Consider the following 14,904-nt stretch of genomic DNA (forward strand, 5'->3'; position numbering starts at 1 on the left):
TAAAAAATTTACTGGCAGAGGAGAGGAAGAAATGTGTGTAGTCTATAGCATTAATTTATAAGCTTTAGCTTATCGGTTAGTTGGTTAATCGACTGCATATCCCTAATTTGGAGAAGTGGTGAGACAAAGTCCCCCTTTTTGTAGCGGTGTAATTGGGAGGGGGGAAGACCCCAGCACAGGGCTAACCCCTCCTTCTGATCCCTATACACTGGGCCGTGAGCTCACTTCCAAGTTTGGGCCAGCTCTTAGCATATCAAAGTCAGCTGAGATGTGCCCTTATGCACCTGAGCCACATAATCCTGTGTGAACCAGGATAAACTTGCTGAACGAAAATGACAGGTCAACTTCAGACAGCTGCTAAGGAATGCAAGCAAATAACAGTATTAATGAACTCTCTGAATGTCGTGATGAGATCTTATCTTAGCAAGAATTTTTTAGTACACTAAAAGTTCTCAGCCAACAGATGCATAAGCGCACAGTTAAGCTTTTATGAAGCCCCTGGAAATTCTGCATTAACAGAACTCTAATGGATAAAACTAAATGATAAAGCATTAAGTGATGTGTCCACAGACCCACACATTTAAAATCTTACAGCAGTGATACACTGACTGAGGATTGCAAGCTACCAAGTGGATCTTTAACATGTCTCCTGCAGCTCTTTTCAGGGTTGGTATTGAAAACTGTGTGATTTAATTATTAATCGAAATGTTAAGCAAATAGGCTATTTTACTATATTATTAACAATTGTCATTGATAAAGCAATAGTCAGTCAACTTACTGTGAGAATATTTTACACACACACACACACACACACACACACACACACACACACACACACACAGAAATTTCAGGCTGCCCTGGGGAGATAGGACAACCCCAGCCCTCTCTCGCCTGTCCGTGGTCTCTGTCACTGCAGCTGGCACAGCCAGGGGAGGGGTGCATACTCCCTAGCTGCGGGACAGACAGACACACTAACAGGTAAACTCTCTGAAATATACAGTAGATAGCTGTCCCTTTCTCCATCTCTGCCCCTGCTGGCCCAATGGGATTATAGCTGTCCTCGTCCCCATCTTTGGCCCCTTGCTGCCCCCCTGTGGTTATTCTGCAGTATAACTCCCTTCTACCAGACCCCACCCTTTCCATTGTACGAGAAACAATTGAATTCTACGCACACCCCATTATCCTGGCACAATAAAATCCTGAACTTGCTTTAAGTTATAAGGGGAAGCTCCACACTAACTCTTACTGCTTATAAGGAGTTCTTAAACAAATAGAATCACAGATGGACAGACAGATGCATATTTCTAAAATATATAGTAATCTATATAATTTCCATCATACTGTTTAAATATCAATATATAGCATATGAAAAATGAATTCTCACTGTGGTGCTTGTGTAATGCCAGTTGTTAATTTGGCCCCTGACGCACTGAAGTCTGAGTATCACCAAAAAAGAGAGTATGAGAAATGTTTTATTTTTTCAGCAACGATCTCCAGGTGCTTTTGAAGAGTTTTCTGTCACATTTAAAGCGTTTTTAGTCAAATCAACTCCTACTCTGTCACATGCACACATACTTGTATGACTGTTTGGGGTTTAGATCTTATTGTAGTAATTACAACTCAGATCTATAAAGGAAGCAAAGTTCACTGTCAAAAGCATGAGCTTTTAACAGGAAAATACATCCAGCCTACCCTGAAATAAATACATTCACTGTATTCTTTTCTTACATCTATTTAAATGAATCAGAAACTGTTAAAAATAAGCAATAAGTTCTACTTCGGCAAAAGGTTTTCAATGAAAATATCATCTGTCATTGCCACAAGTCAGCATTTACAGTAGTACAAGCCAAGTAACACTACAAAAATGTAGTTATTTCCTTCTTTAGTTACTTAGTTGAGCCAACCAAATGCAGTCACCAGGAGGCATTACAAAAGGTATCATATAATGATGAGAATCTCACCATTAAAACAGGTAGTTTAATTTTAACACAAAAATCTTTTGAAAGTCCATCTCTAACTTTTTTTTAACAGCAAATCAAAGGCATAGGGCAGAGGGTGGGAGAGAGGAATCTTCATACCTGTATTTTATGAGGATGGCACTATGGAAGAATTTAGCCCTGAGTTTCTCTGTTATTAATTTCTCATGCAGCAAGTTATCTTTAAATGAAAAAGCTTCATGCCTCACCCTGCTTCCCAACCAGTTCAAAGCAATTCCCAGACAAATGTTTCTATGCACATTTCCTGGGAAGTTTAGTTTTAAAAAACATCACCAAATTGCTCTGTTAGCAATAAACTAATTAAGCTTCATTGAAATAAGTGGGTGTTTTGAATAAGTCATAGTCTTGAAGGGTCTAGTCCATAATATTTGACTAAGGGCCAGATTTTTAAAGGTATCTAGGCATATGGAGGTATTTTCAGAGCACCTAGATGCCCAAGTCCCATTGATTTCAGTGAGTTAGGTGCTTTTGAAATCCCACTAAAGCGCCTAGCTGCATCTTTAGAAATCTAGATGCCCTGAAATATATTTCTGGACTCTGGTGGCCAAATATTTAAATCAGCAAACAAAAAGATAAGTCTGATATCACAGCAAACAATAAGACTCGCCACTTTCTGTAACTCTGTCCAAATTGCATCTTGACACAAAGTGTATCAGGTGCATTGACATAAACGAGCTGCCACAGGCAAGAATAGGAGGAAACTCTGTAATCACTGAGTGTTCAGGTTTAGCAAGTTCCTTAGTTAGGCAGAAAAATGTGGTAGCAAAGATAAACTGCACTTGCACAAGAAACCGTGAATTTTAAAATGATAGGAAATGCAAAAAATCAACATTCAAAAATATTACTTTTAACAGGTTTGCAACACAAAGCTACTTGGGAAAAATTAGGTTCTAAATGAGGTTTAAGCTTGACCTTTAATACAAGTGTCCTAAAATTAAGTGTCACTTTTTTGTTCTGTCATCTGATGAAACAAACACATAATAAAAAACTAGGTTAAACCAGCACTGGACTAGATGTCTGTCTCCCAACAAACACCATGTATAACTTTTTATGTTGCAGGGGCGAAAGAGGGGAAGGGGAAAATCCATTGTTTTTGCTGGATACGCTGCAAGATATATCAGTGTTTACCATCACACAGTCAGGATTATGGTCACAGTGTGATCCCTCAATCAGCTCTGCAAACCAAAGAAGGATGATACTTTTGATTATGGTATTATAATGAAAAAAAGTGGCCTGTGCATAAACAAAGCCATTTTTAAGTTTGCTGTTAAAACAGAAACAGGACATTATTTCATGCAACCCATCTAACACACACTGATATGAATAAACACGTATATACCATCAGTGAACACATATTTCTGCTCCCAAAACAAATACTCATCTATAGTGAGCTGTTTGGGGCATATCCTAGAACAGATTTTTGCTATATGTATGTGCAATGTCTAGAATAATGGGAACTTGGTCCATGATTGGGGGGCTCACAGAAGCTACCAAATAAATAATACAACTATCAGTGAAGTATAAAAGTACTTAGGTTACATGATTAATTAGATGACATACCAACTAAGCAAACAACCTACACCATACTTTGCCCATGATTAATGCCATCCAAATTAATCTCTTGTTCTCCTTGGTACTTCGCCCATCTGCCTTGTTCTTGCATATAGGTAACATCAGAATCTACAATAATCCTTTTCTGAGCCAAATTTTTAAAGATCTGATTCTCTGTCCCCTCAGAAAGACCCCCCACAACCCTACACACACACACACACACACACACACACACACACACACACACACACACACCACAACATACCTGAACGTGTACAATTTAAGGCCTAGCAACTTTGAGCATATCCCTTTCCAGTTAAATCCATTATGGTGCAGTTATTCATACTACAGTTCAGTGATCCCTCTAAGCCAGCATTTCCCAAACTATGGTCCGCGGTGCGTTACCGGGCCGCGGAAAAAAAATGCCGGGCCTCAGCGTGCCTGGTGGCTGCCGGCCCTTAGGCCAATTCGACCCATTTGGCCTGCCATCCATGCGCGGCGTTGCACGTGGGTGGGGAGGATGCCCGGGCGTGATGTGACGTCAAGGCCTGGGGTTTTGAAACCTGCGGGAGGCACGTTGCAGGGCCTGGCTGGCTCCGGGTTCGGCCTCCAGAGCCTGAGCGTGGACCCCGGCCCTGCAACGTGGAAGGAGAAGGTGGGGAACCTCCTCATGCAGCGGCAAAGGCGAGGCGAGGCTGCGGGGGGGGAGGAAGGGGTGGAAGGAGAAGGGGCTTGGGCGGGAGAGGGGAAGGCACCAAGGTACAGGGGTGCAGGAGAGAGAGACAAATGGCAGGGGGGGCAAGTGCAGACCATGAGGGAAAGGGCAGGAGGGGAGGTGTCAGTGGGAGGGGGGACAGGGTGATGCTGGGAGAGGAGAGGAGAGGAGAGGAGAGGAGAGGAGAGGAGAGGAGAGGAGGGGTATTGGGAGCTAGAGGGGGAGGTGCTGGGAGAAGGCTTGAGAGAAGGGTGGGGCATGAGGAAGGTCAGGATGGAGCAAATCGTGTGTGAGGGCCCAGAGGGTCAGGAGGGGATGGGGCAGAGACTGGTGAGGGGGTGGGTGTTAGGGAAAAAGAGGGCAAAGGGAGGCACCAGGAGGGTGCAGGGCTAAGGGAAGGTGCAGGTGCCAGGGGATTCTGGGGTGAGGAGGAGAGGAGAGCCAGCCACCGGAAGCAGAACTGGATGGGGGAATCGGGGCAGGCTGGAGAGATTGGGGGGCTGGTGGAAGCAGGGCTGCCAGGGGGTGTGAGGTTGGGGGCAGGGAGCTGGCCGGGGAAGATGTGGGTGGGGTGGGAGAAGAGGCCGCTGGAAGGAGCTGGCCAAGGGAGATTGGGAGGAGAAGCGGGGGAGAACTGGATGCCTGGGAGGGGGTTGGGGGAAGTGGGGCTGGCCAGAGGCGCAGCAAGGGGAGCAGGGGGGAGGAATGAATTGGCCTGCAAGGAGTGGGACTGACCCGACTCTGTTCTCCCCTTCCCCCCCACCCACAAAGCACAAAGCACGAGTTAGTCCGGTACAGGGATTCTACTGTCGTCCCCTCCCCCCCACACACACACACTCCCCTCAAGTAGTTGCGAACTGTCTGGCTGGTAGACACACTCATGCAGCCTGAGCACATTTACCAGCCAGGCAGTTCGAAACTACAAACCGATACATCTAGTAATAATACAACTTACCTACTGAGAAAATACCAGACATGTTATATGTCTGGTATTTTCTCAGTTTGTTTTTCATGTGTTTATATTTTTGGGCTGCAAAAAGCAGAACTGAAAAAAAAGGGTTCCAATTAAAGTAAAAAGTTTGGGAAACCCTGGTCTAACCAGCTTTCTGTCTGTCTTACAGCCCATTTATCCAATCCATATTCCTTAACTTGCTGGCAAGAATATTGTGAGTGACCATATCAAAAGCTTGCTAAAGCTGGCACTGGGAGATTTGGGAGGACCAGAAACAACTTATTTGACTATTCATCATTTGATTACTGAATATGCAAATGAACATTTACTGGTCCTCCAAAAGTTCGTGAATGGATTTACTGATCCCCGTGTCAAAAAGTTTGGGAACCCCTGCTCTAAGCTGCCCCCCACAGCTGATTCATCAGCCCCACCAAGTCAGAGGCTCAGGACTCCATGCAGGGAACTGAGTGGGTGGGGTTGATGAATCAGCTGCGCACCTTAGAGGGACCACTGCTACAGTTCTATGAAATGATCTGAGACAGTCACACAGAAACACACCCAACTGTTTATTAAGCAGTTATCACTGCGTGAATGCCACTCCAGTGTGCTTGAGAAAGCGTCCTTACACTTTTCAACACTCAGCAATGCTCACAACAGCAAACTACCTGAATGTTAACCCAGATTTATAGGAATTGAAATACTGGGGGCTGGAATCTTTTTTTTTTTTTTTATAGTGAGGGTGCTGAGACACATTGAATCAAACTGTAAATCCTGTATATAATGAAAACCACTTCCATCCAAGGGGTGCTGCAACAATCCCCCTTCCCTCCCCTGTAATTCCAGCCCTCGACTGCAATACCTAACATTATTTTCTAGTTATGTAGATTTGTTCTGAAATTGTGTTTATAGAAACTGGGTTTACATTATAGTGCCAGATACTGACCACACAAAAACAATTTTAGTTTGTCATCATGTGCTGCAGCCATATTGATACAGCATCCTCATGCTGGATGTCTTTTTGCAGCAGAACGTGTTTAAATATGTATCCTGGGATATTTAAACAAGTACTTAACTCCCATTGAATCTCAATCTTTTGAAAGCTTCAGCCTTAAGCATTAAGTGAAAATAAAATATCTTTTTATTTGAAAGGCTTGACAAATCTATCATCAGAAATACACACACACACTCACACTCCAGCCCTTCAAATCGCTCAGCACCAGTACTGTGACAATTCGTAAAGGCCCTTTATTTCTGAGATGGATCAAGGACATTCCCAAGTTTCCTGAACTTTTAACTCTTCCCATAATCCCCAAAGATTTGCATCCTATCATCATGGACCTGCTGACAAAGGAGGAATAGCTAGCTGGCTCTCTATTGCGGTTGCTGGTTGCTCAGCATGAGACATTCTCTCCAGTAAACAGAGTGTCAAGCTACTGCTTTGCTCCTTGTTCCCATTTCCACACCTACCGAAAAATACTGGACTGGGATTCAACAATGCATACTCTATCATGTATTTTGTGCAGCTGCCCTTCCCTGTAACTGAAGAAACATTTTATAAAATATTTATTTTTAGAGTCTGGCACCTCAGTTTATGCCTTTGGGTCTTTTCCTGCTTCTCCCTCTTCCTAGCTAGAACAGCATCAATTCTAAGGGTACGTCTAGACTATATGCCTCTGGCGACAGAGGCATGTAGATTAGACTACCCGGCATAGGAAAATGAAGCGGCGACTTAAATAATCGCTGCTTCATTTACATTTAAATGGCTGCCTCGCTGAGCCGATCAGCTGTTTGTCGGCTCAGCGCGCTAGTCTGGACACTCCGTGGTTGACATCAAAGGCATTTGTTGACCTCCTCATCCCAGGAGGCATACCTGGGAGGTCAACAAATGCCGTTGATGTCGACCGCGGAGCGTCCAGACTACCACGCTGAGCCGACAAACAGCTGATGGCTCAGCGCAGCAGCCATTTAAATTTAAATATAGCGGCGATTATTTAAATCGCCTCTTCATTTTCCTATGCTGGGTAGTCTAATCTACATGCCTCTGTCGCCAGAGGCATATAGTCTAGACGTACTCTTACTGAATTTTGTCAGTTGAAAGAAAGGCAACAAGTGACAGAAAATTTGGTGCAAAAGCTAACTCGGTCTAGTGGAAAAATATATTGTCTTGCCACTGCCCGGTGGAAGCCTTTCCTGGCAAGTGGGCTTCAAAACCTCTGTTTCTGCATAACCTAACACATGTATTTAAATAAATGGCCATATTGATATGAGAACTGAGAACATTCATACTTATCAGGCATCTACTAGTCAGAAGCCAATATCCAAGATGGAAGCCCAGAGTAAAGTCCAGGGAGACCATCATTCTGGTAGGAATCCCAGCACTCATCTCAGCAGCAGCAAAGAATAGCAGGGCAGCTGGTCTTCTCATAGCAAGTGGGTTGCCCCAGGATTTCACTCTTGTTTCCCTCCTTTTCTGTCTCCTTTTCTAACTGCCCTTGATTAGTGTCTGATGTTTCAAGCCCTGGTCTACTGATTTTGTTTGTTCTTTTGGCTCAGTTGCTGCGGGACAGGTCTCAGACTACTTCACATCAGACAAACAATGACCCTATCCTGCATTTAACAACTACATTTGTCTTACTTCAACACAGCTTTGTAAAAGATGACAGTTGTCATATTAAGCCATTCATTGCCATTAAGCAGCAGTAATAACTTGACAGCTAATTTCTAGAATTAGATTGGTAGTATTAGCAGTGGTTAATCCCTTCCATTTATCATTATACAAAGCCATTTAATTCATGCTTAACTGAGTAATATTTCTCGTGTTGTAGAGAAATGCAAAATTTTGATTTAAAAGTACAGTTCCAATATGTGCATTTTTAACCCTTTTCCATCTTTTTGCCCTTTAGAAATATCAGTATTTTAAATTTTATGAAAAGGTAATACATAACTGGAGACCATCATAAAAAGATTTTGAGAGAAGACAATCACTGAACCTTCGTGTTAAGAATTTATTATAAAAAGAATAAGATATAGAGAAGGTACCGGGTTTTTTTACATTTCAGCATAAGAATACATTTGTGGAACTCAGAGATTGTTCTGTAACTAGAGCTGTCAAGTGATTAAAAAATTAATCATGTGATTAATCATGTTAAACATAATAGAATATCATTTAAGTACTTTTGGATATTTTCTACACTTTCAAATGTTGATTTCAATTACAGCATAGAATACCAAAGGGTTCACTTTATATTTTATTACTAATATTTGCACTGCAACAAATAGTATTTTCAATTCATCCAATACAAGTGCTGTAGTGCAACCTATTTATCATGCAAGCTGAACTTGCAAATGTAGAAGTAGGTACAAAAATAACTGCATTTAAAAGTAAAACAGGGTATAAAACTTTAGATACTAAAGTCCGCTCAGTCTACTTATTGTTCACTCAGACAAACACATTTTGTTACAATTTGCAGGAGATGCTGCTGCCTGCTTCTTGTTTACAATGTCACCTGAAAGCGAAAACAAGCATTCACATGGCACTGCTGCAGTCACCGACACTAGATGCCAGACATACTTTTTAGTATGTCCCTTCATGCTTCAACCACCATTCCAGAAGACCTGAATCCATGCTGATGACAAGCTCTGGTCGATAATAATCCAAAGCAGAGCAAACCAAGACATGTTCATTTTCATCAGCTGAATCAGATACCACCAGCAGAAGAAGGGTGATTTTCTTTTTTTGGAGGTTCAGGTTCCTTTGTTTCCACAGCACATTGCTCTTTTAAGACAGCTGAAAGCAAGTTCCACACTGTGTTCCTTGATTTTTGGAAGGCACTTCAGCTTCCTAAATCTTGAGCCCAGTGCTGTAGCTATTTTTAGAAATCTCATACTGGTACCTTTTTTGATTGTCAAATCTCCAGTGAATGTGTTCTTAAAACAAACATGTGCTGAGTCATCATCCAAGACTGCCAGGACATGAAACATATAGCAGAATGCGGGTAAAACAGAGCAAGAGACATACAATTCTCCTCCAATGAGTTGAGTCACAAATTTCAATAAAGCATAATTTTATTAATGAGCATCAGCAGCATGGAAGCATGTCCTCTGGCATGGTGGATGAAGCACGAAGGGGCATACAAATGTTTAATATATCTGTCAGTAAATACGTTCCAATGATGGCCACAAAAGTGCCAGGCCAACACCTGTTGTCACTTTCAGGTGACACTGCAAACAAGAAGCAGGCAGCATTACCTCTCCTGCAAATTGTAACCAAACTTGTTTGTCTGAGCAATTGGACTTGTAGGCACATTGTTAAATAACTGCATACAAAAACAAAACAATCTATCTATCTAAGTCACACTTAGATGAGAAAGAGACTGCGCTACAGTACTTGTATGAAGTAAATTGAAAAATACAATTTCTTTTGATTATCATTTTTACAGTGCAGATATTTGTAATAAAAATTATATAAAGTGACAACTGTACTGTGCTTTAATATAAACCAATGCATTTGAAAATATAGAAAACAGCCAAAATATTTAATACCTTTCGATTGATATTCTACTGTTTAACAGTGCAATTAATCACAATTACCTTTTAAGTGTGATTAAATTTTTGAGTTAATCATGTGAGTTAACTGCAATTTATCAACAGACCTACTTTGAACATATGATTCGAGGTAAGAAGAAGAAACAGAAAAAGAAGATAATGTTCTGAAGTTAGTGTGTTGCCATCTGCAGTGTTTAACTCTGTCCCAAAGTTTGTAGACTTTCCATTGTGGCTTCGGGTAACTGATAATGTATCAGGCAGAACATTAGATACTAGTTCATTATACATTTTTGTAACAGATATTTTCAGGAACTACTCTAAACAGGAAATGCTGAACATATTTTTTAATTACTGAAGTAGCTGATGGGCAGTTAAGGAACATTTCATGAAAACTACAATGTTGCTGCTGTCACTTTAAAACTCAGTGGCATTGTTTTCTTTGGTTGTTTCTTTTGATGCTGCATACAACAGACCTTACATATGAATGCATTCACTAGTAGGTTAGCATGCAGAGTGAGAGAAGCAGTTGGGTTATGCCTTCCTTGCAAATGGAGGTGTGATTTGCATTAATTGTCATGAAGGCATATCCACAGTAGCTTTAATCTAGTCAACTCACTAAAATAGCAGCGAAGATGCAGCAGCGCAGCCTTCAGTGAGGACTAGCAACCTGAATACGTAGCTGCGGGGAGATTGTGCAGACTTGAAAGGCCCATGCCTGCACTGCTATCTTAGCAGGTTAGCTAGACTAAAGCAAGCATGTGCATGCCCACAAACTGGAAATCTCACCCCTGGCTGCAGTGTAGACATGCCCTAAATGTGCACAGGGGGCCAAGAATCTACTAAATTTCAAAACAAATTGAACATTTATCTGAATAACTAGAATATCCAGAGTTATGAAAATTAAATGTTAACAGTGTTTCGTTAGAGACAGGGATGTTAAATATCGGTTAATTGAATAGTTGAGTAACCTCATCAATTCGTATTGGTTTCTCGACTATTCTATAGTCACCAGGCTTAGAGCCAGCAGCCAGCTGTGCCCCACTCCCGAGGCAGAGGCAGCAGCGCAGGGTGTCAGGTGGGAGCTGCTCTGCGAAAGGAGCCGGTTTAAAAAACAGCTTCCCTCGCAGACTAGTTGCATGTCGCCTTGTGCTGCTGCCTCAGAAGCAGCAGAGTGGGGTGGTAGCAGCCCCTGTCCATGGGAGGCACTGAGCTCCTGGACCTGGCGCGAGCCAGAACTGAGCTGGGTTACCTGCCCGTCTGGCTGTTAATGCACTTTAAATGTAGAGCCGCAGCAGGGGTAGATCCTGGACCTGGTGCATGGAAGAAATGAGCCAGCCTGCGAAAAAATGTAGTGATGGGGGAGGAGGCAGAATGCGTGTATTCTATAGCATTAATTTATACACTTTTGCTTATTTGTTAATTGACTACACCAGTGTTTCCCAAATAGTGCTCTGCAGAACCCTGTGGTTCCACAAAGTGAAAGTAAGGGTTCCGTGAGAACCCGATCACTTCCTCCCTCCTGCCCCCCACCCCACCGAGAGAGTCTTAGGAGTGGGCGAGCCAGGCGGTCTCCCGGGTCTGCCACTTTCAAGGGGCCGCCAGGCACAGTGGTGTTAGGGGAAAGCCGGTGTTTTGGTTCTTTTTTTGCTTGACAGTCGCCCCACCCCCTTTTTTTTGGTCAACCAGTTTTTCCTGGCCGTTTCTTTTAAAAGAGGGTTCCGTGGCCAAATAAAATTGGGAAACACCGGACTACACTATTACATCCCTACTTTAAACCTCATGTTTCAGATTAAACCAAACTCTTAGTTATTTGAGATTAACAAAGTGAGACAACATGGGTTGCAGATAATCTCCCCTCTGTCTTCAGTGGGATTCTTATAATTTCCCCAGGTACTGCCCACTATCAACTGAGAGTATATTAGACTAGATGAAGTTTGGGGCCTTGAAGTTCCTAGGTGCAAACCAATATTACTTTCTTTGGGCTAGCTAGGTAATTTAGGAGAGACGCTTCACAACCTGTAAATTCAGCTATGAATACAAAATGCTATATTTCAAGAATGGTAATGGCTCAAACTCCAATATAGTATTCTCATTGGGGAATCCTGACATTTCCTGAACTCACACATATAGTAGTGATTATGTGTGTACACATATAGCATGTATATCAAAAGGGGAGATCAAACAGGTACATTCCTTAAAGTTTACTCTGTTTTCTAACTGCTTTTAAAAGATCCATTTTTGATCACATGGTGAGGAATTTTATAGCTGGACATGCTGAGCACTTACACTTCCAATTCGAATGTGCTGCATATCCAATAGTGTTTCTTGAGAAACAAAAACTGATTATATGTGTTTCTGGGCTGAAAAGATTAACTGTACCCTACTGAAGATTTACGTGCAAGTGTGACCATATCCTCTTGGCTGATGTGAAAGGATTTGAACCAACGACCTCAAAAGCTCACACCATGAGTTTGAATGAAAGGGCCAAGGCACTACAGTCAGACACTGTAATAACTCATATTCTCCATGGATCAAAACAAAGGGACCTGTGAAACCAACCAACCAACGCATGCATGCACACACACACAGTGGGTTACACATGTGCCAGATATTTGAATAAGGTCTGAAGACAAGAAGAATTACCTTGTATGTCATACAGTTACAATTTGCTTAGCTCATTAAAAACTCTGCTTTGCTCCCATTTGCTTATGGGTGGGTGAAGGTGTGAGTGTCTCATAATCAACAGAAACTAAGACTATTTTATAATCAAACTTGTAGCTGACCTATGGATAAATAGATGAGCTCATACAACTTGAGGAATGCTACTGAATAAAGTAAATTATGACTCCTCCCTGAACGCAAAGTTTCCCTGTCCAGGTTACCTATACTTCCTGGAGGTAATGAGCACTATTATTACAGTGAAACTGCAAGATATGCTAAGGACAAAGTCCACAACAAGAAGAAAAAGTCTCATTCAGGAAATGAGGCATCATACACACAGGGATACAACTACTACCAGGGAGGAGAGTCAGCCTCCTTACCTCTTAGTGCCTGGTACCTGAAACAAAAACATCACTGAAAGTCCCTAAGGAACTAAAAGCTGCATGACTTACGGTCATCATTTGTTCCAAGGACCATTTGATTGGCATCAACTGTCATGCTGACTATACTTCAGCAACAATAATGACACATTTCAATAACAAATGGTCTGGTAGTAAGAGAGATGTAGCCGTGTTAGTCTGGTCTTGATGAATCAAAAAAAAAAAAAAAAAAAAAAAAGACTATGCGGCACTTTAAAGACTAACAAGATGGTTTATTAAGTGATGAGCTTTCGTGGGCCAGACCCACTTCCTCAGATCAAAATGTGGAAGAAAATTGGCACAACCATATATACCAAAGGGATACAATCAAAAAAGTGAACACATATAAAACTGACAAATCGGATTTTAGAACAGAGGTGAGGTGAGGGGGGGAGGTCAGTGTCTATGAGATAACGATATTAGGGGGTGATAATTGGGGAAGCTATCTTTGTCTGGTAGCACTTTATAGACTGACAAAACATGTAGATGGCATCATGAGCTTTTGTGGGCACAGCCCATTTATTCAGATGACCGGAGGTTTGAGTTTAGGATGTTCAGACCCAAAATAAATAGGAAAGGAGGAGGTGGGGGGGGGGGGGGGGACAGAGGGGAGGAGAGACAAGGAGCTAGAGGGAATAAGTATCTGAAGATTGGGTAGTTAAAACGAAGCAGATAAGAATCAAAGTCAATTGATAGCATCCTTCCTGACATAGGCGTCTACACACTTGTTTAAGTTTTTCCTGTTTCAATGTTTACTGACCTGACCCATAACTATTCTGTCAACGATTTCATAAATATCGCTTGCTGATTTACAAACTTTCCCACTCAAAAGTTCAGCACGTCCCCAGCGAAGGCTCCAGACAACAGGGTCAGAGGCAAGTTCAGCCAGGCAGAAAAAGAGGCTCCGCAATCAGCAAACGAAAGTGCCGAGCCAACTTGGCAGAAATCAAGAAAACTCGCGGGTCTCGCTCCTCGGGTCGCGGAGCCTCCCCCTGCCCAGAGTCACGGCGCAAAATATGGAGGCGGGCAGAACAAGGAAGCCGAGGGGAGCCCTCTCTCCGGCAAAGGATGCCAGAGGCAACCTCGGCTCACCCCAGGGGGCGGGCTCGGCTCGCGGGACAGGCAGGGCTCCCCTCGCGGCTCACACGCCGGCGCCCAGCCCAGACACCCCGCCGCCCTGGCAGGGGGAGTGAAGCGGCCGCTGGAGAGGGCGCCCAGGCGCAGGCAGCCCGAGCGCAGCGCACCCCGGCCAGGGGCCCCCAGCTCGCCCCGGGACTCCAGCGCCGGGCGGGGGCGGCAGCGCCGGTGCCGCTTCCTCCTTCGGCCGGCGGGCGGGGCAGGAACTGGGCGCGTCGCGGGGATCCCCAGCCCGGCCGCCGCAGGTACCCGCCCGGCGCGCCCCCCGCGGAGCCGCCACTCACCTCTCCCGGGCGCCGAGCCCCGCACACGGCGCGGAGCTGCCGCAGCTCCCAGGCCGAGCGCTCCCCGAGCGAGTCCCAGCCCGGCCCGCCTGCCCGCCCCGCCCCGCGCTCCGCCCCCGGCAGCCACCGAGCCCTGCGCCCCGCCTGGCGCTCACCTGCCCGCCGGCTCCGGAGCCCCTGTGCCGGCAGAGCGCGGGACAGAGCCGCCCTGCGGGCCGCTCGCTCCTTCGCCCGGGTCGCCTCCCTTCTCTCCTCCCTCCGTCCTGCCCTGCCGCCTCCCTCCCCCTCCTCCGTCCTGCCGCCTCCCTCCGTCCTGCCCCTTCTCTCCCTCCCCCCCCCGCCTGCCGCCTCCTCCGTCCTGCCCCTTCTCTCCTCCCTCCCTCCCCCGCCTGCCGCCTCCCTCCCCCCGCTCCCCTCCTCCGTCCTGCCCCTTCTCTCCCTCCCCCCCCCCCCGCCTGCCGCCTCCCTCCGTCCTGCCCCTTCTCTCCCTCCCCCCCCCGCCTGCCGCCTCCCTCCGTCCTGCCCCTTCTCTCCCTCCCCCCCCCCGCCTGCCGCCTCCCTCCGTCCTGCCCCTTCTCTCCCTCCCCCCCCGCCTGCCGCCTCCCTCCCCCCCGCCTGCCGCCTCCCTCCGTCGTGCCCCTTC

At 44.8% G+C, this 14,904-nt stretch overlaps 1 protein-coding gene across 5 annotated transcripts in view; it reads right to left on the bottom strand.

Moving 5' to 3' along the window:
* The window catches only part of PRKCD (protein kinase C delta), a 128,162-nt gene extending 113,595 nt beyond the window's left edge, over positions 1-14,567 (bottom strand). For 2 of the 5 annotated variants that reach the window (XM_075939353.1, XM_075939349.1), the window contains exon 1: positions 14,262-14,370. The gene's annotated coding sequence lies outside the window, so the exon portion shown is untranslated. Of the gene's footprint in view, positions 1-14,261; positions 14,393-14,416 lie in introns of those variants that run through there. The other 3 variants (XM_075939352.1, XM_075939350.1, XM_075939351.1) reach the window with 3 other exon arrangements.
* Positions 14,568-14,904: the final 337 nt, after the last annotated feature.

The sequence above is a fragment of the Pelodiscus sinensis genome, chromosome 11 (assembly GCF_049634645.1).
Source record: "Pelodiscus sinensis isolate JC-2024 chromosome 11, ASM4963464v1, whole genome shotgun sequence".
In the NCBI taxonomy this organism is placed as follows: Eukaryota; Metazoa; Chordata; order Testudines; family Trionychidae; genus Pelodiscus; species Pelodiscus sinensis.